The 26,877-nt window shown below is 34.8% G+C and overlaps 22 non-coding genes across 22 annotated transcripts; all 22 read right to left on the reverse strand.

Moving 5' to 3' along the window:
* Nucleotides 1-730: 730 nt before the first annotated feature.
* TRNAF-GAA (transfer RNA phenylalanine (anticodon GAA)) lies at nt 731-803 on the reverse strand. Its single transcript has one exon. It is a non-coding gene; the product is annotated as a tRNA-Phe (tRNA).
* An 897-nt stretch (nt 804-1,700) lies between these two features.
* On the reverse strand, nt 1,701-1,783 carry TRNAL-CAG (transfer RNA leucine (anticodon CAG)). Its single transcript has one exon. It is a non-coding gene; the product is annotated as a tRNA-Leu (tRNA).
* A 1,045-nt stretch (nt 1,784-2,828) lies between these two features.
* Nucleotides 2,829-2,901, reverse strand: TRNAF-GAA (transfer RNA phenylalanine (anticodon GAA)). Its single transcript has one exon. It is a non-coding gene; the product is annotated as a tRNA-Phe (tRNA).
* Nucleotides 2,902-3,952: 1,051 nt separating this feature from the next.
* Nucleotides 3,953-4,025, reverse strand: TRNAF-GAA (transfer RNA phenylalanine (anticodon GAA)). Its single transcript has one exon. It is a non-coding gene; the product is annotated as a tRNA-Phe (tRNA).
* Nucleotides 4,026-4,922: 897 nt separating this feature from the next.
* TRNAL-CAG (transfer RNA leucine (anticodon CAG)) lies at nt 4,923-5,003 on the reverse strand. Its single transcript has one exon. It is a non-coding gene; the product is annotated as a tRNA-Leu (tRNA).
* A 1,045-nt stretch (nt 5,004-6,048) lies between these two features.
* Nucleotides 6,049-6,121, reverse strand: TRNAF-GAA (transfer RNA phenylalanine (anticodon GAA)). Its single transcript has one exon. It is a non-coding gene; the product is annotated as a tRNA-Phe (tRNA).
* Nucleotides 6,122-7,018: 897 nt separating this feature from the next.
* TRNAL-CAG (transfer RNA leucine (anticodon CAG)) lies at nt 7,019-7,099 on the reverse strand. The gene has a single exon. It is a non-coding gene; the product is annotated as a tRNA-Leu (tRNA).
* A 1,045-nt stretch (nt 7,100-8,144) lies between these two features.
* Nucleotides 8,145-8,217, reverse strand: TRNAF-GAA (transfer RNA phenylalanine (anticodon GAA)). The gene has a single exon. It is a non-coding gene; the product is annotated as a tRNA-Phe (tRNA).
* Nucleotides 8,218-8,688: 471 nt separating this feature from the next.
* Nucleotides 8,689-8,771, reverse strand: TRNAL-CAG (transfer RNA leucine (anticodon CAG)). The gene has a single exon. It is a non-coding gene; the product is annotated as a tRNA-Leu (tRNA).
* A 624-nt stretch (nt 8,772-9,395) lies between these two features.
* TRNAF-GAA (transfer RNA phenylalanine (anticodon GAA)) lies at nt 9,396-9,468 on the reverse strand. Its single transcript has one exon. It is a non-coding gene; the product is annotated as a tRNA-Phe (tRNA).
* Nucleotides 9,469-9,939: 471 nt separating this feature from the next.
* TRNAL-CAG (transfer RNA leucine (anticodon CAG)) lies at nt 9,940-10,022 on the reverse strand. The gene has a single exon. It is a non-coding gene; the product is annotated as a tRNA-Leu (tRNA).
* Nucleotides 10,023-10,646: 624 nt separating this feature from the next.
* TRNAF-GAA (transfer RNA phenylalanine (anticodon GAA)) lies at nt 10,647-10,719 on the reverse strand. Its single transcript has one exon. It is a non-coding gene; the product is annotated as a tRNA-Phe (tRNA).
* Nucleotides 10,720-11,190: 471 nt separating this feature from the next.
* TRNAL-CAG (transfer RNA leucine (anticodon CAG)) lies at nt 11,191-11,273 on the reverse strand. The gene has a single exon. It is a non-coding gene; the product is annotated as a tRNA-Leu (tRNA).
* A 624-nt stretch (nt 11,274-11,897) lies between these two features.
* On the reverse strand, nt 11,898-11,970 carry TRNAF-GAA (transfer RNA phenylalanine (anticodon GAA)). Its single transcript has one exon. It is a non-coding gene; the product is annotated as a tRNA-Phe (tRNA).
* A 471-nt stretch (nt 11,971-12,441) lies between these two features.
* On the reverse strand, nt 12,442-12,524 carry TRNAL-CAG (transfer RNA leucine (anticodon CAG)). The gene has a single exon. It is a non-coding gene; the product is annotated as a tRNA-Leu (tRNA).
* Nucleotides 12,525-13,148: 624 nt separating this feature from the next.
* TRNAF-GAA (transfer RNA phenylalanine (anticodon GAA)) lies at nt 13,149-13,221 on the reverse strand. Its single transcript has one exon. It is a non-coding gene; the product is annotated as a tRNA-Phe (tRNA).
* Nucleotides 13,222-17,349: 4,128 nt separating this feature from the next.
* On the reverse strand, nt 17,350-17,422 carry TRNAF-GAA (transfer RNA phenylalanine (anticodon GAA)). The gene has a single exon. It is a non-coding gene; the product is annotated as a tRNA-Phe (tRNA).
* Nucleotides 17,423-18,319: 897 nt separating this feature from the next.
* On the reverse strand, nt 18,320-18,402 carry TRNAL-CAG (transfer RNA leucine (anticodon CAG)). Its single transcript has one exon. It is a non-coding gene; the product is annotated as a tRNA-Leu (tRNA).
* A 1,045-nt stretch (nt 18,403-19,447) lies between these two features.
* Nucleotides 19,448-19,520, reverse strand: TRNAF-GAA (transfer RNA phenylalanine (anticodon GAA)). Its single transcript has one exon. It is a non-coding gene; the product is annotated as a tRNA-Phe (tRNA).
* A 992-nt stretch (nt 19,521-20,512) lies between these two features.
* Nucleotides 20,513-20,585, reverse strand: TRNAF-GAA (transfer RNA phenylalanine (anticodon GAA)). Its single transcript has one exon. It is a non-coding gene; the product is annotated as a tRNA-Phe (tRNA).
* A 4,466-nt stretch (nt 20,586-25,051) lies between these two features.
* Nucleotides 25,052-25,134, reverse strand: TRNAL-CAG (transfer RNA leucine (anticodon CAG)). The gene has a single exon. It is a non-coding gene; the product is annotated as a tRNA-Leu (tRNA).
* A 1,046-nt stretch (nt 25,135-26,180) lies between these two features.
* Nucleotides 26,181-26,253, reverse strand: TRNAF-GAA (transfer RNA phenylalanine (anticodon GAA)). Its single transcript has one exon. It is a non-coding gene; the product is annotated as a tRNA-Phe (tRNA).
* Between the last annotated feature and the right edge of the window lie 624 nt (nt 26,254-26,877).

Raw genomic sequence — 26,877 nt, forward strand, 5'->3', positions numbered from 1 at the left:
CTGTGAAAATATCTAAAGTTTGTTTAAAATTTTGAAATATTAGTCATTTTTATTCTTTGACTGCTTATATCCTTAAACCAACTTGTCGCACCACACAAAAATGTAAATAAATAGCATTTTTCATATGTGTACTTTTTGTCAGCATTCACTTTCAAACCTCCTTTTATTTTGTTAGGATGTTAGAAATGTTAGATTTCTCACAAAATGCGGTGATGCACCATATTTCTTCAGAATCTACTGTTTGGCCACACAGCAGGGCTTTGAAAATAAGAGCGCTATTTGGATTTTGGAATGCAGATTTTGCAAGAATAGTTTGCAGGTAAAATTTGCAGAGTACCAAAAGTACCAAAACAGCAGAAACCCCCCCAAAGTGACCTCATTTTAGAAATTACTTCTCACAATGAATTCATATACACCACAGCATTTCATAGTCAAACATACATGGTTGAAATCATTCAGCTAGTGTCTGATACATGCTTTCTTTATCAGCTATCAGGTTCCCTTTAAATCCTCTTACAGCTAAGTGAAATGGAAATAAACAAAACAGAGGAAAAATTACAAAAAAATAATAATTTGCTCAAATGGAAAAGTTCCCATTTCTCATCTTTTTAACATTTTATTTTCTGTAGATAGTTAAGATTTTTAGGCCTTTTACATTTTCTTTAAATAATCAGTCCACGTGCTTTGTTTATTTTCTCCTTAAAATGTAAAGAATCAAGAAAAATGATGTTGCCGAAACCCGGGATCGAACCAGGGACCTTTAGATCTTCAGTCTAACGCTCTCCCATCTGAGCTATTTCGGCCAAACACAAACAACTTTAGGAGTGCTAGACACTTGGCAAATGTCAAGCGAAACCCCTGAAAGTAGATATTTTTATTTTTGCTTTGACTAGTTTTTGCAGCATGATTTCTATTTGAAACTCCTGCTATTTTGTTGTACATATTTAATAACTTTCATTAACTCTTTGTGAATGAGTAGAAAAAAACAGCAATTTTGACAGAGATTTTTTTACATTTTCAATTTGACTCCATTCATCAGGTTCATTCAAACCCTGTGTTTGTGAGACAGGTGATGGTTGCACATAAAAGACAATGTGCATGCATAATGTTACATCAAGTTTTATTTGTTATTAAATGCAAATAATTGGAGCAAAAAAGGAGACAACAATTTAGAGAAAATATTTTAATGATTGTTAACTTTCAATGTGAAAACATTTGTCCCAAAATGTGCTGAAACTTAGATGTCAGTATCGCATGTGCATTTCAGACTTTAAAACTATGATTACCTGCTTTTTAAGCTTTTGTTTATTAAGTATTTTTATGGTCTATTGATGAATGAGGTAATCAAATATGAAATTAGACTTACCGGCAATTCAGTTTATAGAAATCTCCCAGAACAGCCCCATAGGATGTGGAGTCTCCGCCCTAATAGGGAAAGAGAACACAAAGAGTTGAAATAGTCCCGCCCCATTGACCGCCGGCAGTATTTTTATAGTGCCAAGACAGCTAACATATGCACATAAAAACTATTTCACGGTCCTAGAGTTCCGTTTATAGACGACAATTTCAGATTCACCCCAAAGACTCCCAGGTAGTGGTAACTTTGGGATCGGATTTTTTAAGGCCCATTGCTAAGTTTGGTTTGATCCCCATCTAATCAATAATTGACTGAGAATCTGTATAGTTTCATGAAAAGGTGATGTAAGAAGTGGGATTTGAACCCACGCCTCCAAGAGAGACTGCGACCTGAACGCAGCGCCTTAGACCACTCGGCCATCCTGACTTCTTGTGGATTTTGTGCCTTAACTCTTTCCAAGTTAGTCAGAAGAAATATGACCAGTAATTGTCATTGAAAATTATTTTAAAAAATTTAATATTACAGTTTTTATTTCAATACATTTGTTTAAACTATTAGTTATCAAGCCTATTTTGAGCTAAATGGCCAAGCCCCATTTTAAAAAAATATGACTTTTATCACTGTATGCAGTAATAACTCTGGAATGCTTCTACATATCCCCGTAATTCTGAAAGTGTTTTTTGTGACACATTGTACTTTACATTAACTGTAAATTTAGGTCAATATATTTTTAGTTTTTTTCTGTGAAAATATCTAAATTTTGTTTAAAATGTTGAAATATTAGTCATTTTTATTCTTTGACTGCTTATATCCTTAAACCAACTTGTCGCACCACACAAAAATGTAAATAAATAGCATTTTTCATATGTGTACTTTTTGTCAGCATTCACTTTCAAACCTCCTTTTATTTTGTTAGGATGTTAGAAATGTTAGATTTCTCACAAAATGCGGTGATGCACCATATTTCTTCAGAATCTACTGTTTGGCCACACAGCAGGGCTTTGAAAATAAGAGCGCTATTTGGATTTTGGAATGCAGATTTTGCAAGAATAGTTTGCAGGTAAAATTTGCAGAGTACCAAAAGTACCAAAACAGCAGAAACCCCCCCAAAGTGACCCCATTTTAGAAATTACTTCTCACAATGAATTCATATACACCACAGCATTTCATAGTCAAACATACATGGTTGAAATCATTCAGCTAGTGTCTGATACATGCTTTCTTTATCAGCTATCAGGTTCCCTTTAAATCCTCTTACAGCTAAGTGAAATGGAAATAAACAAAACAGAGGAAAAATTACAAAAAAATAATAATTTGCTCAAATGGAAAAGTTCCCATTTCTCATCTTTTTAACATTTTATTTTCTGTAGATAGTTAAGATTTTTAGGCCTTTTACATTTTCTTTAAATAATCAGTCCACGTGCTTTGTTTATTTTCTCCTTAAAATGTAAAGAATCAAGAAAAATGATGTTGCCGAAACCCGGGATCGAACCAGGGACCTTTAGATCTTCAGTCTAACGCTCTCCCATCTGAGCTATTTCGGCCAAACACAAACAGCTTTAGGAGTGCTAGACACTTGGCAAATGTCAAGCGAAACCCCTGAAAGTAGATATTTTTATTTTTGCTTTGACTGGTTTTTGCAGCATGATTTCTATTTGAAACTCCTGCTATTTTGTTGTACATATTTAATAACTTTCATTAACTCTTTGTGAATGAGTAGAAAAAAACAGCAATTTTGACAGAGATTTTTTTACATTTTCAATTTGACTCCATTCATCAGGTTCATTCAAACCCTGTGTTTGTGAGACAGGTGATGGTTGCACATAAAAGACAATGTGCATGCATAATGTTACATCAAGTTTTATTTGTTATTAAATGCAAATAATTGGAGCAAAAAAGGAGACAACAATTTAGAGAAAATATTTTAATGATTGTTAACTTTCAATGTGAAAACATTTGTCCCAAAATGTGCTGAAACTTAGATGTCAGTATCGCATGTGCATTTCAGACTTTAAAACTATGATTACCTGCTTTTTAAGCTTTTGTTTATTAAGTATTTTTATGGTCTATTGATGAATGAGGTAATCAAATATGAAATTAGACTTACCGGCAATTCAGTTTATAGAAATCTCCCAGAACAGCCCCATAGGATGTGGAGTCTCCGCCCTAATAGGGAAAGAGAACACAAAGAGTTGAAATAGTCCCGCCCCATTGACCGCCGGCAGTATTTTTATAGTGACCTCATTTTAGAAATTACTTCTCACAATGAATTCATATACACCACAGCATTTCATAGTCAAACATACATGGTTGAAATCATTCAGCTAGTGTCTGATACATGCTTTCTTTATCAGCTATCAGGTTCCCTTTAAATCCTCTTACAGCTAAGTGAAATGGAAATAAACAAAACAGAGGAAAAATTACAAAAAAATAATAATTTGCTCAAATGGAAAAGTTCCCATTTCTCATCTTTTTAACATTTTATTTTCTGTAGATAGTTAAGATTTTTAGGCCTTTTACATTTTCTTTAAATAATCAGTCCACGTGCTTTGTTTATTTTCTCCTTAAAATGTAAAGAATCAAGAAAAATGATGTTGCCGAAACCCGGGATCGAACCAGGGACCTTTAGATCTTCAGTCTAACGCTCTCCCATCTGAGCTATTTCGGCCAAACACAAACAACTTTAGGAGTGCTAGACACTTGGCAAATGTCAAGCGAAACCCCTGAAAGTAGATATTTTTATTTTTGCTTTGACTAGTTTTTGCAGCATGATTTCTATTTGAAACTCCTGCTATTTTGTTGTACATATTTAATAACTTTCATTAACTCTTTGTGAATGAGTAGAAAAAAACAGCAATTTTGACAGAGATTTTTTTACATTTTCAATTTGACTCCATTCATCAGGTTCATTCAAACCCTGTGTTTGTGAGACAGGTGATGGTTGCACATAAAAGACAATGTGCATGCATAATGTTACATCAAGTTTTATTTGTTATTAAATGCAAATAATTGGAGCAAAAAAGGAGACAACAATTTAGAGAAAATATTTTAATGATTGTTAACTTTCAATGTGAAAACATTTGTCCCAAAATGTGCTGAAACTTAGATGTCAGTATCGCATGTGCATTTCAGACTTTAAAACTATGATTACCTGCTTTTTAAGCTTTTGTTTATTAAGTATTTTTATGGTCTATTGATGAATGAGGTAATCAAATATGAAATTAGACTTACCGGCAATTCAGTTTATAGAAATCTCCCAGAACAGCCCCATAGGATGTGGAGTCTCCGCCCTAATAGGGAAAGAGAACACAAAGAGTTGAAATAGTCCCGCCCCATTGACCGCCGGCAGTATTTTTATAGTGCCAAGACAGCTAACATATGCACATAAAAACTATTTCACGGTCCTAGAGTTCCGTTTATAGACGACAATTTCAGATTCTCCCCAAAGACTCCCAGGTAGTGGTAACTTTGGGATCGGATTTTTTAAGGCCCATTGCTAAGTTTGGTTTGATCCCCATCTAATCAATAATTGACTGAGAATCTGTATAGTTTCATGAAAAGGTGATGTCAGAAGTGGGATTTGAACCCACGCCTCCAAGAGACTGCGACCTGAACGCAGCGCCTTAGACCACTCGGCCATCCTGACTTCTTGTGGATTTTGTGCCTTAACTCTTTCCAAGTTAGTCAGAAGAAATATGACCAGTAATTGTCATTGAAAATTATTTTAAAATATTTAATATTACAGTTTTTATTTCAATACATTTGTTTAAACTATTAGTTATCAAGCCTATTTTGAGCTAAATGGCCAAGCCCCATTTTAAAAAAATATGACTTTTATCACTGTATGCAGTAATAACTCTGGAATGCTTCTACATATCCCCGTAATTCTGAAAGTGTTTTTTGTGACACATTGTACTTTACATTAACTGTAAATTTAGGTCAATATATTTTTAGTTTTTTTCTGTGAAAATATCTAAAGTTTGTTTAAAATTTTGAAATATTAGTCATTTTTATTCTTTGACTGCTTATATCCTTAAACCAACTTGTCGCACCACACAAAAATGTAAATAAATAGCATTTTTCATATGTGTACTTTTTGTCAGCATTCACTTTCAAACCTCCTTTTATTTTGTTAGGATGTTAGAAATGTTAGATTTCTCACAAAATGCGGTGATGCACCATATTTCTTCAGAATCTACTGTTTGGCCACACAGCAGGGCTTTGAAAATAAGAGCGCTATTTGGATTTTGGAATGCAGATTTTGCAAGAATAGTTTGCAGGTAAAATTTGCAGAGTACCAAAAGTACCAAAACAGCAGAAACCCCCCCAAAGTGACCCCATTTTAGAAATTACTTCTCACAATGAATTCATATACACCACAGCATTTCATAGTCAAACATACATGGTTGAAATCATTCAGCTAGTGTCTGATACATGCTTTCTTTATCAGCTATCAGGTTCCCTTTAAATCCTCTTACAGCTAAGTGAAATGGAAATAAACAAAACAGAGGAAAAATTACAAAAAAATAATAATTTGCTCAAATGGAAAAGTTCCCATTTCTCATCTTTTTAACATTTTATTTTCTGTAGATAGTTAAGATTTTTAGGCCTTTTACATTTTCTTTAAATAATCAGTCCACGTGCTTTGTTTATTTTCTCCTTAAAATGTAAAGAATCAAGAAAAATGATGTTGCCGAAACCCGGGATCGAACCAGGGACCTTTAGATCTTCAGTCTAACGCTCTCCCATCTGAGCTATTTCGGCCAAACACAAACAACTTTAGGAGTGCTAGACACTTGGCAAATGTCAAGCGAAACCCCTGAAAGTAGATATTTTTATTTTTGCTTTGACTAGTTTTTGCAGCATGATTTCTATTTGAAACTCCTGCTATTTTGTTGTACATATTTAATAACTTTCATTAACTCTTTGTGAATGAGTAGAAAAAAACAGCAATTTTGACAGAGATTTTTTTACATTTTCAATTTGACTCCATTCATCAGGTTCATTCAAACCCTGTGTTTGTGAGACAGGTGATGGTTGCACATAAAAGACAATGTGCATGCATAATGTTACATCAAGTTTTATTTGTTATTAAATGCAAATAATTGGAGCAAAAAAGGAGACAACAATTTAGAGAAAATATTTTAATGATTGTTAACTTTCAATGTGAAAACATTTGTCCCAAAATGTGCTGAAACTTAGATGTCAGTATCGCATGTGCATTTCAGACTTTAAAACTATGATTACCTGCTTTTTAAGCTTTTGTTTATTAAGTATTTTTATGGTCTATTGATGAATGAGGTAATCAAATATGAAATTAGACTTACCGGCAATTCAGTTTATAGAAATCTCCCAGAACAGCCCCATAGGATGTGGAGTCTCCGCCCTAATAGGGAAAGAGAACACAAAGAGTTGAAATAGTCCCGCCCCATTGACCGCCGGCAGTATTTTTATAGTGCCAAGACAGCTAACATATGCACATAAAAACTATTTCACGGTCCTAGAGTTCCGTTTATAGACGACAATTTCAGATTCTCCCCAAAGACTCCCAGGTAGTGGTAACTTTGGGATCGGATTTTTTAAGGCCCATTGCTAAGTTTGGTTTGATCCCCATCTAATCAATAATTGACTGAGAATCTGTATAGTTTCATGAAAAGGTGATGTCAGAAGTGGGATTTGAACCCACGCTTCCAAGAGACTGCGACCTGAACGCAGCGCCTTAGACCACTCGGCCATCCTGACTTCTTGTGGATTTTGTGCCTTAACTCTTTCCAAGTTAGTCAGAAGAAATATGACCAGTAATTGTCATTGAAAATTATTTTAAAATATTTAATATTACAGTTTTTATTTCAATACATTTGTTTAAACTATTAGTTATCAAGCCTATTTTGAGCTAAATGGCCAAGCCCCATTTTAAAAAAATATGACTTTTATCACTGTATGCAGTAATAACTCTGGAATGCTTCTACATATCCCCGTAATTCTGAAAGTGTTTTTTGTGACACATTGTACTTTACATTAACTGTAAATTTAGGTCAATATATTTTTAGTTTTTTTCTGTGAAAATATCTAAAGTTTGTTTAAAATTTTGAAATATTAGTCATTTTTATTCTTTGACTGCTTATATCCTTAAACCAACTTGTCGCACCACACAAAAATGTAAAGAAATAGCATTTTTCATATGTGTACTTTTTGTCAGCATTCACTTTCAAACCTCCTTTTATTTTGTTAGGATGTTAGAAATGTTAGATTTCTCACAAAATGCGGTGATGCACCATATTTCTTCAGAATCTACTGTTTGGCCACACAGCAGGGCTTTGAAAATAAGAGCGCTATTTGGATTTTGGAATGCAGATTTTGCAAGAATAGTTTGCAGGTAAAATTTGCAGAGTACCAAAAGTACCAAAACAGCAGAAACCCCCCCAAAGTGACCCCATTTTAGAAATTACTTCTCACAATGAATTCATATACACCACAGCATTTCATAGTCAAACATACATGGTTGAAATCATTCAGCTAGTGTCTGATACATGCTTTCTTTATCAGCTATCAGGTTCCCTTTAAATCCTCTTACAGCTAAGTGAAATGGAAATAAACAAAACAGAGGAAAAATTACAAAAAAATAATAATTTGCTCAAATGGAAAAGTTCCCATTTCTCATCTTTTTAACATTTTATTTTTTGTAGATAGTTAAGATTTTTAGGCCTTTTACATTTTCTTTAAATAATTAGTCCACGTGCTTTGTTTATTTTCTCCTTAAAATGTAAAGAATCAAGAAAAATGATGTTGCCGAAACCCGGGATCGAACCAGGGACCTTTAGATCTTCAGTCTAACGCTCTCCCATCTGAGCTATTTCGGCCAAACACAAACAACTTTAGGAGTGCTAGACACTTGGCAAATGTCAAGCGAAACCCCTGAAAGTAGATATTTTTATTTTTGCTTTGACTGGTTTTTGCAGCATGATTTCTATTTGAAACTCCTGCTATTTTGTTGTACATATTTAATAACTTTCATTAACTCTTTGTGAATGAGTAGAAAAAAACAGCAATTTTGACAGAGATTTTTTTACATTTTCAATTTGACTCCATTCATCAGGTTCATTGACCGCCAGCAGTATTTTTATAGTGCCAAGACAGCTAACATATGCACATAAAAACTATTTCACGGTCCTAGAGTTCCGTTTATAGACGACAATTTCAGATTCACCCCAAAGACTCCCAGGTAGTGGTAACTTTGGGATCAGATTTTTTAAGGCCCATTGCTAAGTTTGGTTTGATCCCCATCTAATCAATAATTGACTGAGAATCTGTATAGTTTCATGAAAAGGTGATGTCAGAAGTGGGATTTGAACCCACGCCTCCAAGAGAGACTGCGACCTGAACGCAGCGCCTTAGACCACTCGGCCATCCTGACTTCTTGTGGATTTTTCATATGTGTACTTTTTGTCAGCATTCACTTTCAAACCTCCTTTTATTTTGTTAGGATGTTAGAAATGTTAGATTTCTCACAAAATGCGGTGATGCACCATATTTCTTCAGAATCTACTGTTTGGCCACACAGCAGGGCTTTGAAAATAAGAGCGCTATTTGGATTTTGGAATGCAGATTTTGCAAGAATAGTTTGCAGGTAAAATTTGCAGAGTACCAAAAGTACCAAAACAGCAGAAACCCCCCCAAAGTGACCCCATTTTAGAAATTACTTCTCACAATGAATTCATATACACCACAGCATTTCATAGTCAAACATACATGGTTGAAATCATTCAGCTAGTGTCTGATACATGCTTTCTTTATCAGCTATCAGGTTCCCTTTAAATCCTCTTACAGCTAAGTGAAATGGAAATAAACAAAACAGAGGAAAAATTACAAAAAAATAATAATTTGCTCAAATGGAAAAGTTCCCATTTCTCATCTTTTTAACATTTTATTTTCTGTAGATAGTTAAGATTTTTAGGCCTTTTACATTTTCTTTAAATAATCAGTCCACGTGCTTTGTTTATTTTCTCCTTAAAATGTAAAGAATCAAGAAAAATGATGTTGCCGAAACCCGGGATCGAACCAGGGACCTTTAGATCTTCAGTCTAACGCTCTCCCATCTGAGCTATTTCGGCCAAACACAAACAACTTTAGGAGTGCTAGACACTTGGCAAATGTCAAGCGAAACCCCTGAAAGTAGATATTTTTATTTTTGCTTTGACTGGTTTTTGCAGCATGATTTCTATTTGAAACTCCTGCTATTTTGTTGTACATATTTAATAACTTTCATTAACTCTTTGTGAATGAGTAGAAAAAAACAGCAATTTTGACAGAGATTTTTTTACATTTTCAATTTGACTCCATTCATCAGGTTCATTGACCGCCAGCAGTATTTTTATAGTGCCAAGACAGCTAACATATGCACATAAAAACTATTTCACGGTCCTAGAGTTCCGTTTATAGACGACAATTTCAGATTCACCCCAAAGACTCCCAGGTAGTGGTAACTTTGGGATCAGATTTTTTAAGGCCCATTGCTAAGTTTGGTTTGATCCCCATCTAATCAATAATTGACTGAGAATCTGTATAGTTTCAATAAAAGGTGATGTCAGAAGTGGGATTTGAACCCACGCCTCCAAGAGAGACTGCGACCTGAACGCAGCGCCTTAGACCACTCGGCCATCCTGACTTCTTGTGGATTTTTCATATGTGTACTTTTTGTCAGCATTCACTTTCAAACCTCCTTTTATTTTGTTAGGATGTTAGAAATGTTAGATTTCTCACAAAATGCGGTGATGCACCATATTTCTTCAGAATCTACTGTTTGGCCACACAGCAGGGCTTTGAAAATAAGAGCGCTATTTGGATTTTGGAATGCAGATTTTGCAAGAATAGTTTGCAGGTAAAATTTGCAGAGTACCAAAAGTACCAAAACAGCAGAAACCCCCCCAAAGTGACCCCATTTTAGAAATTACTTCTCACAATGAATTCATATACACCACAGCATTTCATAGTCAAACATACATGGTTGAAATCATTCAGCTAGTGTCTGATACATGCTTTCTTTATCAGCTATCAGGTTCCCTTTAAATCCTCTTACAGCTAAGTGAAATGGAAATAAACAAAACAGAGGAAAAATTACAAAAAAATAATAATTTGCTCAAATGGAAAAGTTCCCATTTCTCATCTTTTTAACATTTTATTTTTTGTAGATAGTTAAGATTTTTAGGCCTTTTACATTTTCTTTAAATAATTAGTCCACGTGCTTTGTTTATTTTCTCCTTAAAATGTAAAGAATCAAGAAAAATGATGTTGCCGAAACCCGGGATCGAACCAGGGACCTTTAGATCTTCAGTCTAACGCTCTCCCATCTGAGCTATTTCGGCCAAACACAAACAACTTTAGGAGTGCTAGACACTTGGCAAATGTCAAGCGAAACCCCTGAAAGTAGATATTTTTATTTTTGCTTTGACTGGTTTTTGCAGCATGATTTCTATTTGAAACTCCTGCTATTTTGTTGTACATATTTAATAACTTTCATTAACTCTTTGTGAATGAGTAGAAAAAAACAGCAATTTTGACAGAGATTTTTTTACATTTTCAATTTGACTCCATTCATCAGGTTCATTGACCGCCAGCAGTATTTTTATAGTGCCAAGACAGCTAACATATGCACATAAAAACTATTTCATGGTCCTAGAGTTCCGTTTATAGACGACAATTTCAGATTCACCCCAAAGACTCCCAGGTAGTGGTAACTTTGGGATCAGATTTTTTAAGGCCCATTGCTAAGTTTGGTTTGATCCCCATCTAATCAATAATTGACTGAGAATCTGTATAGTTTCATGAAAAGGTGATGTCAGAAGTGGGATTTGAACCCACGCCTCCAAGAGAGACTGCGACCTGAACGCAGCGCCTTAGACCACTCGGCCATCCTGACTTCTTGTGGATTTTTCATATGTGTACTTTTTGTCAGCATTCACTTTCAAACCTCCTTTTATTTTGTTAGGATGTTAGAAATGTTAGATTTCTCACAAAATGCGGTGATGCACCATATTTCTTCAGAATCTACTGTTTGGCCACACAGCAGGGCTTTGAAAATAAGAGCGCTATTTGGATTTTGGAATGCAGATTTTGCAAGAATAGTTTGCAGGTAAAATTTGCAGAGTACCAAAAGTACCAAAACAGCAGAAACCCCCCCAAAGTGACCCCATTTTAGAAATTACTTCTCACAATGAATTCATATACACCACAGCATTTCATAGTCAAACATACATGGTTGAAATCATTCAGCTAGTGTCTGATACATGCTTTCTTTATCAGCTATCAGGTTCCCTTTAAATCCTCTTACAGCTAAGTGAAATGGAAATAAACAAAACAGAGGAAAAATTACAAAAAAATAATAATTTGCTCAAATGGAAAAGTTCCCATTTCTCATCTTTTTAACATTTTATTTTTTGTAGATAGTTAAGATTTTTAGGCCTTTTACATTTTCTTTAAATAATTAGTCCACGTGCTTTGTTTATTTTCTCCTTAAAATGTAAAGAATCAAGAAAAATGATGTTGCCGAAACCCGGGATCGAACCAGGGACCTTTAGATCTTCAGTCTAACGCTCTCCCATCTGAGCTATTTCGGCCAAACACAAACAACTTTAGGAGTGCTAGACACTTGGCAAATGTCAAGCGAAACCCCTGAAAGTAGATATTTTTATTTTTGCTTTGACTGGTTTTTGCAGCATGATTTCTATTTGAAACTCCTGCTATTTTGTTGTACATATTTAATAACTTTCATTAACTCTTTGTGAATGAGTAGAAAAAAACAGCAATTTTGACAGAGATTTTTTTACATTTTCAATTTGACTCCATTCATCAGGTTCATTGACCGCCAGCAGTATTTTTATAGTGCCAAGACAGCTAACATATGCACATAAAAACTATTTCACGGTCCTAGAGTTCCGTTTATAGACGACAATTTCAGATTCACCCCAAAGACTCCCAGGTAGTGGTAACTTTGGGATCAGATTTTTTAAGGCCCATTGCTAAGTTTGGTTTGATCCCCATCTAATCAATAATTGACTGAGAATCTGTATAGTTTCATGAAAAGGTGATGTCAGAAGTGGGATTTGAACCCACGCCTCCAAGAGAGACTGCGACCTGAACGCAGCGCCTTAGACCACTCGGCCATCCTGACTTCTTGTGGATTTTTCATATGTGTACTTTTTGTCAGCATTCACTTTCAAACCTCCTTTTATTTTGTTAGGATGTTAGAAATGTTAGATTTCTCACAAAATGCGGTGATGCACCATATTTCTTCAGAATCTACTGTTTGGCCACACAGCAGGGCTTTGAAAATAAAAGCGCTATTTGGATTTTGGAATGCAGACTTTGCAAGAATAGTTTGCAGGTAAAATTTGCAGAGTACCAAAAGTACCAAAACAGCAGAAACCCCCCCAAAGTGACCCCATTTTAGAAATTACTTCTCACAATGAATTCATATACACCACAGCATTTCATAGTCAAACATACATGGTTGAAATCATTCAGCTAGTGTCTGATACATGCTTTCTTTATCAGCTATCAGGTTCCCTTTAAATCCTCTTACAGCTAAGTGAAATGGAAATAAACAAAACAGAGGAAAAATTACAAAAAAATAATAATTTGCTCAAATGGAAAAGTTCCCATTTCTCATCTTTTTAACATTTTATTTTCTGTAGATAGTTAAGATTTTTAGGCCTTTTACATTTTCTTTAAATAATCAGTCCACGTGCTTTGTTTATTTTCTCCTTAAAATGTAAAGAATCAAGAAAAATGATGTTGCCGAAACCCGGGATCGAACCAGGGACCTTTAGATCTTCAGTCTAACGCTCTCCCATCTGAGCTATTTCGGCCAAACACAAACAACTTTAGGAGTGCTAGACACTTGGCAAATGTCAAGCGAAACCCCTGAAAGTAGATATTTTTATTTTTGCTTTGACTGGTTTTTGCAGCATGATTTCTATTTGAAACCCCTGCTATTTTGTTGTACATATTTAATAACTTTCATTAACTCTTTGTGAATGAGTAGAAAAAAACAGCAATTTTGACAGAGATTTTTTTACATTTTCAATTTGACTCCATTCATCAGGTTCATTCAAACCCTGTGTTTGTGAGACAGGTGATGGTTGCACATAAAAGACAATGTGCATGCATAATGTTACATCAAGTTTTATTTGTTATTAAATGCACATAATTGGAGCAAAAAAGGAGACAACAATTTAGAGAAAATATTTTAATGATTGTTAACTTTCAATGTGAAAACATTTGTCCCAAAATGTGCTGAAACTTAGATGTCAGTATCGCATGTGTATTTCAGACTTTAAAACTATGATTACCTACTTTTTAAGCTTTTGTTTATTAAGTATTTTTATGGTCTTTTGATGAATGAGGTAATCAAATATGAAATTAGACTTACCGGCAATTCAGTTTATAGAAATCTCACAGAACAGCCCCATAGGATGTGGAGTCTCCGCCCTAATAGGGAAAGAGAACACAAAGAGTTGAAATAGTCCCGCCCCATTGACCGCCGGCAGTATTTTTATAGTGCCAAGACAGCTAACATATGCACATAAAACTATTTCACGGTCCTAGAGTTCCGTTTATAGACGACAATTTCAGATTCACCCCAAAGACTCCCAGGTAGTGGTAACTTTGGGATCAGGTTTTTTAAGGCCCATTGCTAAGTTTGGTTTGATCCCCATCTAATCAATAATTGACTGTAATCTGTACAGTTTCATGAAAAGGTGATGTCAGAGGCGGGATTTGAACCCACGCCTCCAAGAGAGACTGCGACCTGACAATTACTGGTCATATTTCTTCTGACTAACTTGGAAAGAGTTAAAGCACAGAATCCACAAGAAGTCAGGATGGCCTTAGACCACTCGGCCATCCTGACTTCTTGTGGATTCTGTGCCTTAACTCTTTCCAAGTTAGTCAGAAGAAATATGACCAGTAATTGTCATTGAAATTTATTTTAAAATATTTAATATTACAGTTTTTATTTCAATACATTTGTTTAAACTATTAGTTATCAAGCCTATTTTGAGCTAAATGGCCAAGCCCCATTTTAAAAAAATATGACTTTTATCACTGTATGCAGTAATAACTCTGGAATGCTTCTACATATCCCCGTAATTCTGAAAGTGTTTTTTGTGACACATTGTACTTTACATTAACTGTAAACTTAGGTCAATATATTTTTAGTTTTTTTCTGTGAAAATATCTAAATTTTGTTTAAAATTTTGAAATATTAGTCATTTTTATTCTTTGACTGCTTATATCCTTAAACCAACTTGTCGCACCACACAAAAATGTAAATAAATAGCATTTTTCATATGTGTACTTTTTGTCAGCATTCACTTTCAAACCTCCTTTTATTTTGTTAGGATGTTAGAAATGTTAGATTTCTCACAAAATGCAGTGATGCACCATATTTCTTCAGAATCTACTGTTTGGCCACACAGCAGGGCTTTGAAAATAAAAGCGCTATTTGGATTTTGGAATGCAGACTTTGCAAGAATAGTTTGCAGGTAAAATTTGCAGAGTACCAAAAGTACCAAAACAGCAGAAACCCCCCCAAAGTGACCCCATTTTAGAAATTACTTCTCACAATGAATTCATATACACCACAGCATTTCATAGTCAAACATACATGGTTGAAATCATTCAGCTAGTGTCTGATACATGCTTTCTTTATCAGCTATCAGGTTCCCTTTAAATCCTCTTACAGCTAAGTGAAATGGAAATAAACAAAAAGGAGGAAAAATTACAAAAAAATAATAATTTGCTCAAATGGAAAAGTTCCCATTTCTCATCTTTTTAACATTTTATTTTCTGTAGATAGTTAAGATTTTTAGGCCTTTTACATTTTCTTTAAATAATCAGTCCACGTGCTTTGTTTATTAACTCTTTCCAAGTTAGTCAGAAGAAATATGACCAGTAATTGCCATTGAAAATTATTTTAAAATATTTAATATTACAGTTTTTATTTCAATACATTTGTTTAAACTATTAGTTATCAAGCCTATTTTGAGCTAAATGGCCAAGCCCCATTTTAAAAAAATATGACTTTTATCACTGTATGCAGTAATAACTCTGGAATGCTTCTACATATCCCCGTAATTCTGAAAGTGTTTTTTGTGACACATTGTACTTTACATTAACTGTAAATTTAGGTCAATATATTTTTAGTTTTTTTCTGTGAAAATATCTAAATTTTGTTTAAAATTTTGAAATATTAGTCATTTTTATTCTTTGACTGCTTATATCCTTAAACCAACTTGTCGCACCACACAAAAATGTAAATAAATAGCATTTTTCATATGTGTACTTTTTGTCAGCATTCACTTTCAAACCTCCTTTTATTTTGTTAGGATGTTAGAAATGTTAGATTTCTCACAAAATGCGGTGATGCACCATATTTCTTCAGAATCTACTGTTTGGCCACACAGCAGGGCTTTGAAAATAAGAGCGCTATTTGGATTTTGGAATGCAGATTTTGCAAGAATAGTTTGCAGGTAAAATTTGCAGAGTACCAAAAGTACCAAAACAGCAGAAACCCCCCCAAAGTGACCCCATTTTAGAAATTACTTCTCACAATGAATTCATATACACCACAGCATTTCATAGTCAAACATACATGGTTGAAATCATTCAGCTAGTGTCTGATACATGCTTTCTTTATCGGCTATCAGGTTCCCTTTAAATCCTCTTACAGCTAAGTGAAATGGAAATAAACAAAACAGAGGAAAAATTACAAAAAAATAATAATTTGCTCAAATGGAAAAGTTCCCATTTCTCATCTTTTTAACATTTTATTTTCTGTAGATAGTTAAGATTTTTAGGCCTTTTACATTTTCTTTAAATAATCAGTCCACGTGCTTTGTTTATTTTCTCCTTAAAATGTAAAGAATCAAGAAAAATGATGTTGCCGAAACCCGGGACCTTTAGATCTTCAGTCTAACGCTCTCCCATCTGAGCTATTTCGGCCAAACACAAACAACTTTAGGAGTGCTAGACACTTGGCAAATGTCAAGCGAAACCCCTGAAAGTAGATATTTTTATTTTTGCTTTGACTGGTTTTTGCAGCATGATTTCTATTTGAAACTCCTGCTATTTTGTTGTACATATTTAATAACTTTCATTAACTCTTTGTGAATGAGTAGAAAAAAACAGCAATTTTGACAGAGATTTTTTTACATTTTCAATTTGACTCCATTCATCAGGTTCATTCAAACCCTGTGTTTGTGAGACAGGTGATGGTTGCACATAAAAGACAATGTGCATGCATAATGTTACATCAAGTTTTATTTGTTATTAAATGCAAATAATTGGAGCAAAAAAGGAGACAACAATTTAGAGAAAATATTTTAATGATTGTTAACTTTCAATGTGAAAACATTTGTCCCAAAATGTGCTGAAACTTAGATGTCAGTATCGCATGTGCATTTCAGACTTTAAAACTATGATTACCTGCTTTTTAAGCTTTTGTTTATTAAGTATTTTTATGGTCTATTGATGAATGAGGTAATCAAATATGAAATTAGACTTACCGGCAATTCAGTTTATAGAAATCTCCCAGAACAGCCCCATAGGATGTGGAGTCTCCGCCCTAATAGGGAAAGAGAACACAAAGAGTTGAAATAGTCCCGCCCCATTGACCGCCGGCAGTATTTTTATAGTGCCAAGACAGCTAACATATGCACATAAAAACTATTTCATGGTCCTAGAGTTCCGTTTATAGACGACAATTTCAGATTCACCCCAAAGACTCCCAGGTAGTGGTAACTTTGGGATCGGATTTTTTAAGGCCCATTGCTAAGTTTAGTTTGATCCCCATCTAATCAATAATTGACTGAGAATATGTACAGTTTCATGAAAAGGTGATGTCAGAAGTGGCCTTTTACATTTTCTTTAAATAATCAGTCCACGTGCTTTGTTTATTTTCTCCTTAAAATGTAAAGAATCAAGAAAAATCATGTTGCCGAAACCCGGGATCGAACCAGGGACCTTTAGATCTTCAGTCTAACGTTCTCCCATCTGAGCTATTTCGGCCAAACACAAACAACTTTAGGAGTGCTAGACACTTGGCAAATGTCAAGCGAAACCCCTGAAAGTAGATATTTTTATTTTTGCTTTGACTGGTTTTTGCAGCATGATTTCTATTTGAAACTCCTGCCATTTTGTTGTACATATTTAATAACTTTCATTAACTCTTTGTGAATGAGTAGAAAAAAACAGCAATTTTGACAGAGATTTTTTTACATTTTCAATTTGACTCCATTCATCAGGTTCATTCAAACCCTGTGTTTGTGAGACAGGTGATGGTTGCACATAAAAGACAATGTGCATGCATAATGTTACATCAAGTTTTATTTGTTATTAAATGCAAATAATTGGAGCAAAAAAGGAGACAACAATTTAGAGAAAATATTTTAATGATTGTTAACTTTCAATGTGAAAACATTTGTCCCAAAATGTGCTGAAACTTAGATGTCAGTATCGCATGTGCATTTCAGACTTTAAAACTATGATTACCTGCTTTTTAAGCTTTTGTTTATTAAGTATTTTTATGGTCTATTGATGAATGAGGTAATCAAATATGAAATTAGACTTACCGGCAATTCAGTTTATAGAAATCTCCCAGAACAGCCCCATAGGATGTGGAGTCTCCGCCCTAATAGGGAAAGAGAACACAAAGAGTTGAAATAGTCCCGCCCCATTGACCGCCGGCAGTATTTTTATAGTGCCAAGACAGCTAACATATGCACATAAAAACTATTTCACGGTCCTAGAGTTCCGTTTATAGACGACAATTTCAGATTCACCCCAAAGACTCCCAGGTAGTGGTAACTTTGGGATCGGATTTTTTAAGGCCCATTGCTAAGTTTGGTTTGATCCCCATCTAATCAATAATTGACTGAGAATCTGTATAGTTTCATGAAAAGGTGATGTCAGAAGTGGGATTTGAACCCACGCCTCCAAGAGAGACTGCGACCTGAACGCAGCGCCTTAGACCACTCGGCCATCCTGACTTCTTGTGGATTCTGTGCCTTAACTCTTTCCAAGTTAGTCAGAAGAAATATGACCAGTAATTGTCATTGAAAATTATTTTAAAATATTTAATATTACAGTTTTTATTTCAATACATTTGTTTAAACTATTAGTTATCAAGCCTATTTTGAGCTAAATGGCCAAGCCCCATTTTAAAAAAATATGACTTTTATCACTGTATGCAGTAATAACTCTGGAATGCTTCTACATATCCCCGTAATTCTGAAAGTGTTTTTTGTGACACATTGTACTTTACATTAACTGTAAATTTAGGTCAATATATTTTTAGTTTTTTTCTGTGAAAATTTCTAAATTTTGTTTAAAATTTTGAAATATTAGTCATTTTTATTCTTTGACTGCTTATATCCTTAAACCAACTTGTCGCACCACACAAAAATGTAAATAAATAGCATTTTTCATATGTGTACTTTTTGTCAGCATTCACTTTCAAACCTCCTTTTATTTTGTTAGGATGTTAGAAATGTTAGATTTCTCACAAAATGCGGTGATGCACCATATTTCTTCAGAATCTACTGTTTGGCCACACAGCAGGGCTTTGAAAATAAGAGCGCTATTTGGATTTTGGAATGCAGATTTTGCAAGAATAGTTTGCAGGTAAAATTTGCAGAGTACCAAAAGTACCAAAACAGCAGAAACCCCCCCAAAGTGACCCCATTTTAGAAATTACTTCTCACAATGAATTCATATACACCACAGCATTTCATAGTCAAACATACATGGTTGAAATCATTCAGCTAGTGTCTGATACATGCTTTCTTTATCGGCTATCAGGTTCCCTTTAAATCCTCTTACAGCTAAGTGAAATGGAAATAAACAAAACAGAGGAAAAATTACAAAAAAATAATAATTTGCTCAAATGGAAAAGTTCCCATTTCTCATCTTTTTAACATTTTATTTTCTGTAGATAGTTAAGATTTTTAGGCCTTTTACATTTTCTTTAAATAATCAGTCCACGTGCTTTGTTTATTTTCTCCTTAAAATGTAAAGAATCAAGAAAAATGATGTTGCCGAAACCCGGGATCGAACCAGGGACCTTTAGATCTTCAGTCTAACGCTCTCCCATCTGAGCTATTTCGGCCAAACACAAACAACTTTAGGAGTGCTAGACACTTGGCAAATGTCAAGCGAAACCCCTGAAAGTAGATATTTTTATTTTTGCTTTGACTGGTTTTTGCAGCATGATTTCTATTTGAAACTCCTGCTATTTTGTTGTACATATTTAATAACTTTCATTAACTCTTTGTGAATGAGTAGAAAAAAACAGCAATTTTGACAGAGATTTTTTTACATTTTCAATTTGACTCCATTCATCAGGTTCATTCAAACCCTGTGTTTGTGAGACAGGTAATGGTTGCACATAAAAGACAATGTGCATGCATAATGTTACATCAAGTTTTATTTGTTATTAAATGCAAATAATTGGAGCAAAAAAGGAGACAACAATTTAGAGAAAATATTTTAATGATTGTTAACTTTCAATGTGAAAACATTTGTCCCAAAATGTGCTGAAACTTAGATGTCAGTATCGCATGTGCATTTCAGACTTTAAAACTATGATTACCTGCTTTTTAAGCTTTTGTTTATTAAGTATTTTTATGGTCTATTGATGAATGAGGTAATCAAATATGAAATTAGACTTACCGGCAATTCAGTTTATAGAAATCTCCCAGAACAGCCCCATAGGATGTGGAGTCTCCGCCCTAATAGGGAAAGAGAACACAAAGAGTTGAAATAGTCCCGCCCCATTGACCGCCGGCAGTATTTTTATAGTGCCAAGACAGCTAACATATGCACATAAAAACTATTTCATGGTCCTAGAGTTCCGTTTATAGACGACAATTTCAGATTCACCCCAAAGACTCCCAGGTAGTGGTAACTTTGAGATCGGATTTTTTAAGGCCCATTGCTAAGTTTAGTTTGATCCCCATCTAATCAATAATTTACTGAGAATATGTACAGTTTCATGAAAAGGTGATGTCAGAAGTGGCCTTTTACATTTTCTTTAAATAATCAGTCCATGTGCTTTGTTTATTTTCTCCTTAAAATGTAAAGAATCAAGAAAAATGATGTTGCCGAAACCCGGGATCGAACCAGGGACCATTAGATCTTCAGTCTAACGTTCTCCCATCTGAGCTATTTCGGCCAAACACAAACAACTTTAGGAGTGCTAGACACTTGGCAAATGTCAAGCGAAACCCCTGAAAGTAGATATTTTTATTTTTGCTTTGACTGGTTTTTGCAGCATGATTTCTATTTGAAACTCCTGCTATTTTGTTGTACATATTTAATAACTTTCATTAACTCTTTGTGAATGAGTAGAAAAAAACAGCAATTTTGACAGAGATTTTTTTACATTTTCAATTTGACTCCATTCATCAGGTTCATTCAAACCCTGTGTTTGTGAGACAGGTGATGGTTGCACATAAAAGACAATGTGCATGCATAATGTTACATCAAGTTTTATTTGTTATTAAATGCAAATAATTGGAGCAAAAAAGGAGACAACAATTTAGAGAAAATATTTTAATGATTGTTAACTTTCAATGTGAAAACATTTGTCCCAAAATGTGCTGAAACTTAGATGTCAGCATCGCATGTGCATTTCAGACTTTAAAACTATGATTACCTACCTTTTAAGCTTTTGTTTATTAAGTATTTTTATGGTCTATTGATGAATGAGGTAATCAAATATGAAATTAGACTTACCGGCAATTCAGTTTATAGAAATCTCCCAGAACAGCCCCATAGGATGTGGAGTCTCCGCCCTAATAGGGAAAGAGAACACAAAGAGTTGAAATAGTCCCGCCCCATTGACCGCCCGCAGTATTTTTATAGTGCCAAGACAGCTAACATATGCACATAAAAACTATTTCACGGTCCTTGAGTTCCGTTTATAGACGACAATTTCAGATTCACCCCAAAGACTCCCAGGTAGTGGTAACTTTGGGATCAGGTTTTTTAAGGCCCATTGCTAAGTTTGGTTTGATCCCCATCTAATCAATAATTGACTGAGAATCTGTATAGTTTCATGAAAAGGTGATGTCAGAAGTGGGATTTGAACCCACGCCTCCAAGAGAGACTGCGACCTGAACGCAGCGCCTGACTTCTTGTGGATTCTGTGCCTTAACTCTTTCCAAGTTAGTCAGCAGAAATATGACCAGTAATTGTCATTGAAAATTATTTTAAAATATTTAATATTACAGTTTTTATTTCAATACATTTGTTTAAACTATTAGTTATCAAGCCTATTTTGAGCTAAATGGCCAAGCCCCATTTTAAAAAAATATGACTTTTATCACTGTATGCAGTAATAACTCTGGAATGCTTCTACATATCCCCGTAATTCTGAAAGTGTTTTTTGTGACACATTGTACTTTACATTAACTGTAAATTTAGGTCAATATATTTTTAGTTTTTTTCTGTGAAAATATCTAAATTTTGTTTAAAATTTTGAAATATTAGTCATTTTTATTCTTTGACTGCTTATATCCTTAAACCAACTTGTCGCACCACACAAAAATGTAAATAAATAGCATTTTTCATATGTGTACATTTTGTCAGCATTCACTTTCAAACCTCCTTTTATTTTGTTAGGATGTTAGAAATGTTAGATTTCTCACAAAATGCGGTGATGCACCATATTTCTTCAGAATCTACTGTTTGGCCAAACAGCAGGGCTTTGAAAATAAGAGCGCTATTTGGATTTTGGAATGCAGATTTTGCAAGAATAGTTTGCAGGTAAAATTTGCAGAGTACCAAAAGTACCAAAACAGCAGAAACCCCCCCAAAGTGACCCCATTTTAGAAATTACTTCTCACAATGAATTCATATACACCACAGCATTTCATAGTCAAACATACATGGTTGAAATCATTCAGCTAGTGTCTGATACATGCTTTCTTTATCAGCTATCAGGTTCCCTTTAAATCCTCTTACAGCTAAGTGAAATGGAAATAAACAAAACAGAGGAAAAATTACAAAAAAATAATAATTTGCTCAAATGGAAAAGTTCCCATTTCTCATCTTTTTAACATTTTATTTTCTGTAGATAGTTAACCCCTTCACCCCCGGAGCTTTTTCCGTTTTTCCGTTTTCGTTTTTCGCTCCCCTCCTTCCCAGAGCCATAACTTTTTTATTTTTCCGTCAATTTGGCCATGTGAGGGCTTATTTTTTGCGGGACGAGTTGTACTTTTGAACGACATCATTGGTTTTAGCATGTCTTGTACTAGAAAACAGGAAAAAAATTCCAAGTGCAGTGAAATTGCAAAAAAAGTGCAATCCCACACTTGTTTTTTGCTTGCCTATTTTGCTAGGTTCACTAAATGCTAAAACTGACCTGCCATTATGATTCTCCAGGTCACTACGAGTTCATAGACACCTAACATGACTAGGTTCTTTTTCACCTAAGTGGTGAAAAAAAATTCCAAACTTTGCAAAAAACAAAACAAAACAAAATTGCGCCATTTTCCGATACTCGTAGCGTCTCCATTTTTCGTGATCTGGGGTCGGGTGAGGGCTTATTTTTTGCGTGCCGAGCTGGCGTTTTTAATGATAGCATTTTGGTGTAGATACGTTCTTTTGATCGCCCGTTATTGCATTTTAATGCAATGTCGTGGCGACCAAAAAAACGTAAATCTGGCGTTTCGAATTTTTTTCTCATTACGCCATTTAGCGATCAGGTTAATGCTTTTTTTTAATTGATAGATCGGGCGATTTTGAACGCGGCGATACCAAATATGTGTAGTTTTTTTTTTTTTTTTATTGATTTATTTTGATTGGGGCGAAAGGGGGGTGATTTAAACTTTTATGTTTTTTTTATTTTTTTCACATTTTTAAAAACTTTTTTTTTTTACTTTTGCCATGCTTCTATAGCCTCCATGGGAGGCTAGAAGCAGGCACAGCCCGATCGGCTCTGCTACATAACAGCGATCATCAGATCGCTGTTATGTAGCTAAAATGCAGGTGTGCTGTGAGCGCCGACCACAGGGGGGCGCTCACAGCCACCGGCAATCAGTAACCATAGAGGTCTCAAGGACCTCTATGGTTACAATGGAGGAGCATCGCCGACCCCCGATCATGTGACGGGGGTCGGCGATGCGCTCATATCCGGCCGCACGGCCGGATGCGGTAGTTAAATGCCGCTGTCTGAGTTTGACAGCGGCATTTAACTAGTTAATAGCGGCGGGTGATCGCGATTTCACCCGCCGCTATTGCGCGCACATGTCAGCTGTAAAAAACAGCTGACATGTCGCGACTTTGATGTGCGCTCACCGCCGGAGCGCACATCAAAGCGGGGGTCCCGACATGTGACGTACTATACCGTCACATGTCGGGAAGGGGTTAAGATTTTTAGGCCTTTTACATTTTCTTTAAATAATCAGTCCACGTGCTTTGTTTATTTTCTCCTTAAAATGTAAAGAATCAAGAAAAATGATGTTGCCGAAACCCGGGATCGAACCAGGAACCTTTAGATCTTCAGGCTAACGCTCTCCCATCTGAGCTATTTCGGCCAAACACAAACAACTTTAGGAGTGCTAGACACTTGGCAAATGTCAAGCGAAACCCCTGAAAGTAGATATTTTTATTTTTGCTTTGACTGGTTTTTGCAGCATGAATTCTATTTGAAACTCCTGCTATTTTGTTGTACATATTTAATAACTTTCATTAACTCTTTGTGAATGAGTAGAAAAAAACAGCAATTTTCACAGAGATTTTTTTACATTTTCAATTTGACTCCATTCATCAGGTTCATTCAAACCCTGTGTTTGTGAGACAGGTGATGGTTGCACATAAAAGACAATGTGCATGCATAATGTTACATCAAGTTTTATTTGTTTATTAAATGCAAATAATTGGAGCAAAAAAGGAGACAACAATTTAGAGAAAATATTTTAATGATTGTTAACTTTCAATGTGAAAACATTTGTCCCAAAATGTGCTGAAACTTAGATGTCATCTCACCTACTGTATTCTCACCCATCCCTTGTAGATTGTGAGCCCTCGCGGGCAGGGTCCTCACTCCTCCTGTACCAGTTATGACTTGTATTGTTCAAGATTATTGTACTTGTTTTTATTATGTATACCCCTCCTCACTTGTAAAGAGCCATGGAATAAATGGCGCTATAACAATAAATAATAATAATAATAATAATGTCAGTATCGCATGTGCATTTCAGACTTTAAAACTATGATTACCTACCTTTTAAGCTTTTGTTTATTAAGTATTTTTATGGTCTATTGATGAATGAGGTAATCAAATATGAAATTAGACTTACCGGCAATTCAGTTTATAGAAATCTCCCAGAACAGCCCCATAGGATGTGGAGTCTCCGCCCTAATAGGGAAAGAGAACACAAAGAGTTGAAATAGTCCCGCCCCATTGACCGCCCGCAGTATTTTTATAGTGCCAAGACAGCTAACATATGCACATAAAAACTATTTCACGGTCCTAGAGTTCCGTTTATAGACGACAATTTCAGACTCACCCCAAAGACTCCCAGGTAGTGGTAACTTTGGGATCGGATTTTTTAAGGCCCATTGCTAAGTTTGGTTTGATCCCCATCTAATCAATAATTGACTGAGAATCTGTATAGTTTCATGAAAAGGTGATGTCAGAAGTGGTATTTGAACCCACGCCTCCAAGAGAGACTGCGACCTGAACGCAGCGCCTTAGACCACTCGGCCATCCTGACTTCTTGTGGATTCTGTGCCTTAACTCTTTCCAAGTTAGTCAGAAGAAATATGACCAGTAATTGTCATTGAAAATTATTTTAAAATATTTAATATTACAGTTTTTATTTCAATACATTTGTTTAAACTATTAGTTATCAAGCCTATTTTGAGCTAAATGGCCAAGCCCCATTTAAACAAAATATGACTTTTATCACTGTATGCAGTAATAACTCTGGAATGCTTCTACATATCCCCGTAATTCTGAAAGTGTTTTTTGTGACACATTGTACTTTACATTAACTGTAAATTTAGGTCAATATATTTTTAGTTTTTTTCTGTGAAAATATCTAAATTTTGTTTAAAATTTTGAAATATTAGTCATTTTTATTCTTTGACTGCTTATATCCTTAAACCAACTTGTCGCACCACACAAAAATGTAAATAAATAGCATTTTTCATATGTGTACTTTTTGTCAGCATTCACTTTCAAACCTCCTTTTATTTTGTTAGGATGTTAGAAATGTTAGATTTCTCACAAAATGCGGTGATGCACCATATTTCTTCAGAATCTACTGTTTGGCCACACAGCAGGGCTTTGAAAATAAGAGCGCTATTTGGATTTTGGAATGCAGATTTTGCAAGAATAGTTTGCAGGTAAAATTTGCAGAGTACCAAAAGTACCAAAACAGCAGAAACCCCCCCCAAAGTGACCCCATTTTAGAAATTACTTCTCACAATGAATTCATATACACCACAGCATTTCATAGTCAAACATACATGGTTGAAATCATTCAGCTAGTGTCTGATACATGCTTTCTTTATCAGCTATCAGGTTCCCTTTAAATCCTCTTACAGCTAAGTGAAATGGAAATAAACAAAACAGAGGAAAAATTACAAAAAAATAATAATTTGCTCAAATGGAAAAGTTCCCATTTCTCATCTTTTTAACATTTTATTTTCTGTAGATAGTTAAGATTTTTAGGCCTTTTACATTTTCTTTAAATAATCAGTCCACGTGCTTTGTTTATTTTCTCCTTAAAATGTAAAGAATCAAGAAAAATGATGTTGCCGAAACCCGGGATCGAACCAGGGACCTTTAGATCTTCAGTCTAACGCTCTCCCATCTGAGCTATTTCGGCCAAACACAAACAGCTTTAGGAGTGCTAGACACTTGGCAAATGTCAAGCGAAACCCCTGAAAGTAGATATTTTTATTTTTGCTTTGACTGGTTTTTGCAGCATGATTTCTATTTGAAACTCCTGCTATTTTGTTGTACATATTTAATAACTTTCATTAACTCTTTGTGAATGAGTAGAAAAAAACAGCAATTTTGACAGAGATTTTTTTACATTTTCAATTTGACTCCATTCATCAGGTTCATTCAAACCCTGTGTTTGTGAGACAGGTGATGGTTGCACATAAAAGACAATGTGCATGCATAATGTTACATCAAGTTTTATTTGTTATTAAATGCAAATAATTGGAGCAAAAAAGGAGACAACAATTTAGAGAAAATATTTTAATGATTGTTAACTTTCAATGTGAAAACATTTGTCCCAAAATGTGCTGAAACTTAGATGTCAGTATCGCATGTGCATTTCAGACTTTAAAACTATGATTACCTGCTTTTTAAGCTTTTGTTTATTAAGTATTTTTATGGTCTATTGATGAATGAGGTAATCAAATATGAAATTAGACTTACCGGCAATTCAGTTTATAGAAATCTCCCAGAACAGCCCCATAGGATGTGGAGTCTCCGCCCT

This window comes from Ranitomeya variabilis, chromosome 4 (assembly GCF_051348905.1).
Source record: "Ranitomeya variabilis isolate aRanVar5 chromosome 4, aRanVar5.hap1, whole genome shotgun sequence".
NCBI lineage: Eukaryota > Metazoa > Chordata > Amphibia > Anura > Dendrobatidae > Ranitomeya > Ranitomeya variabilis.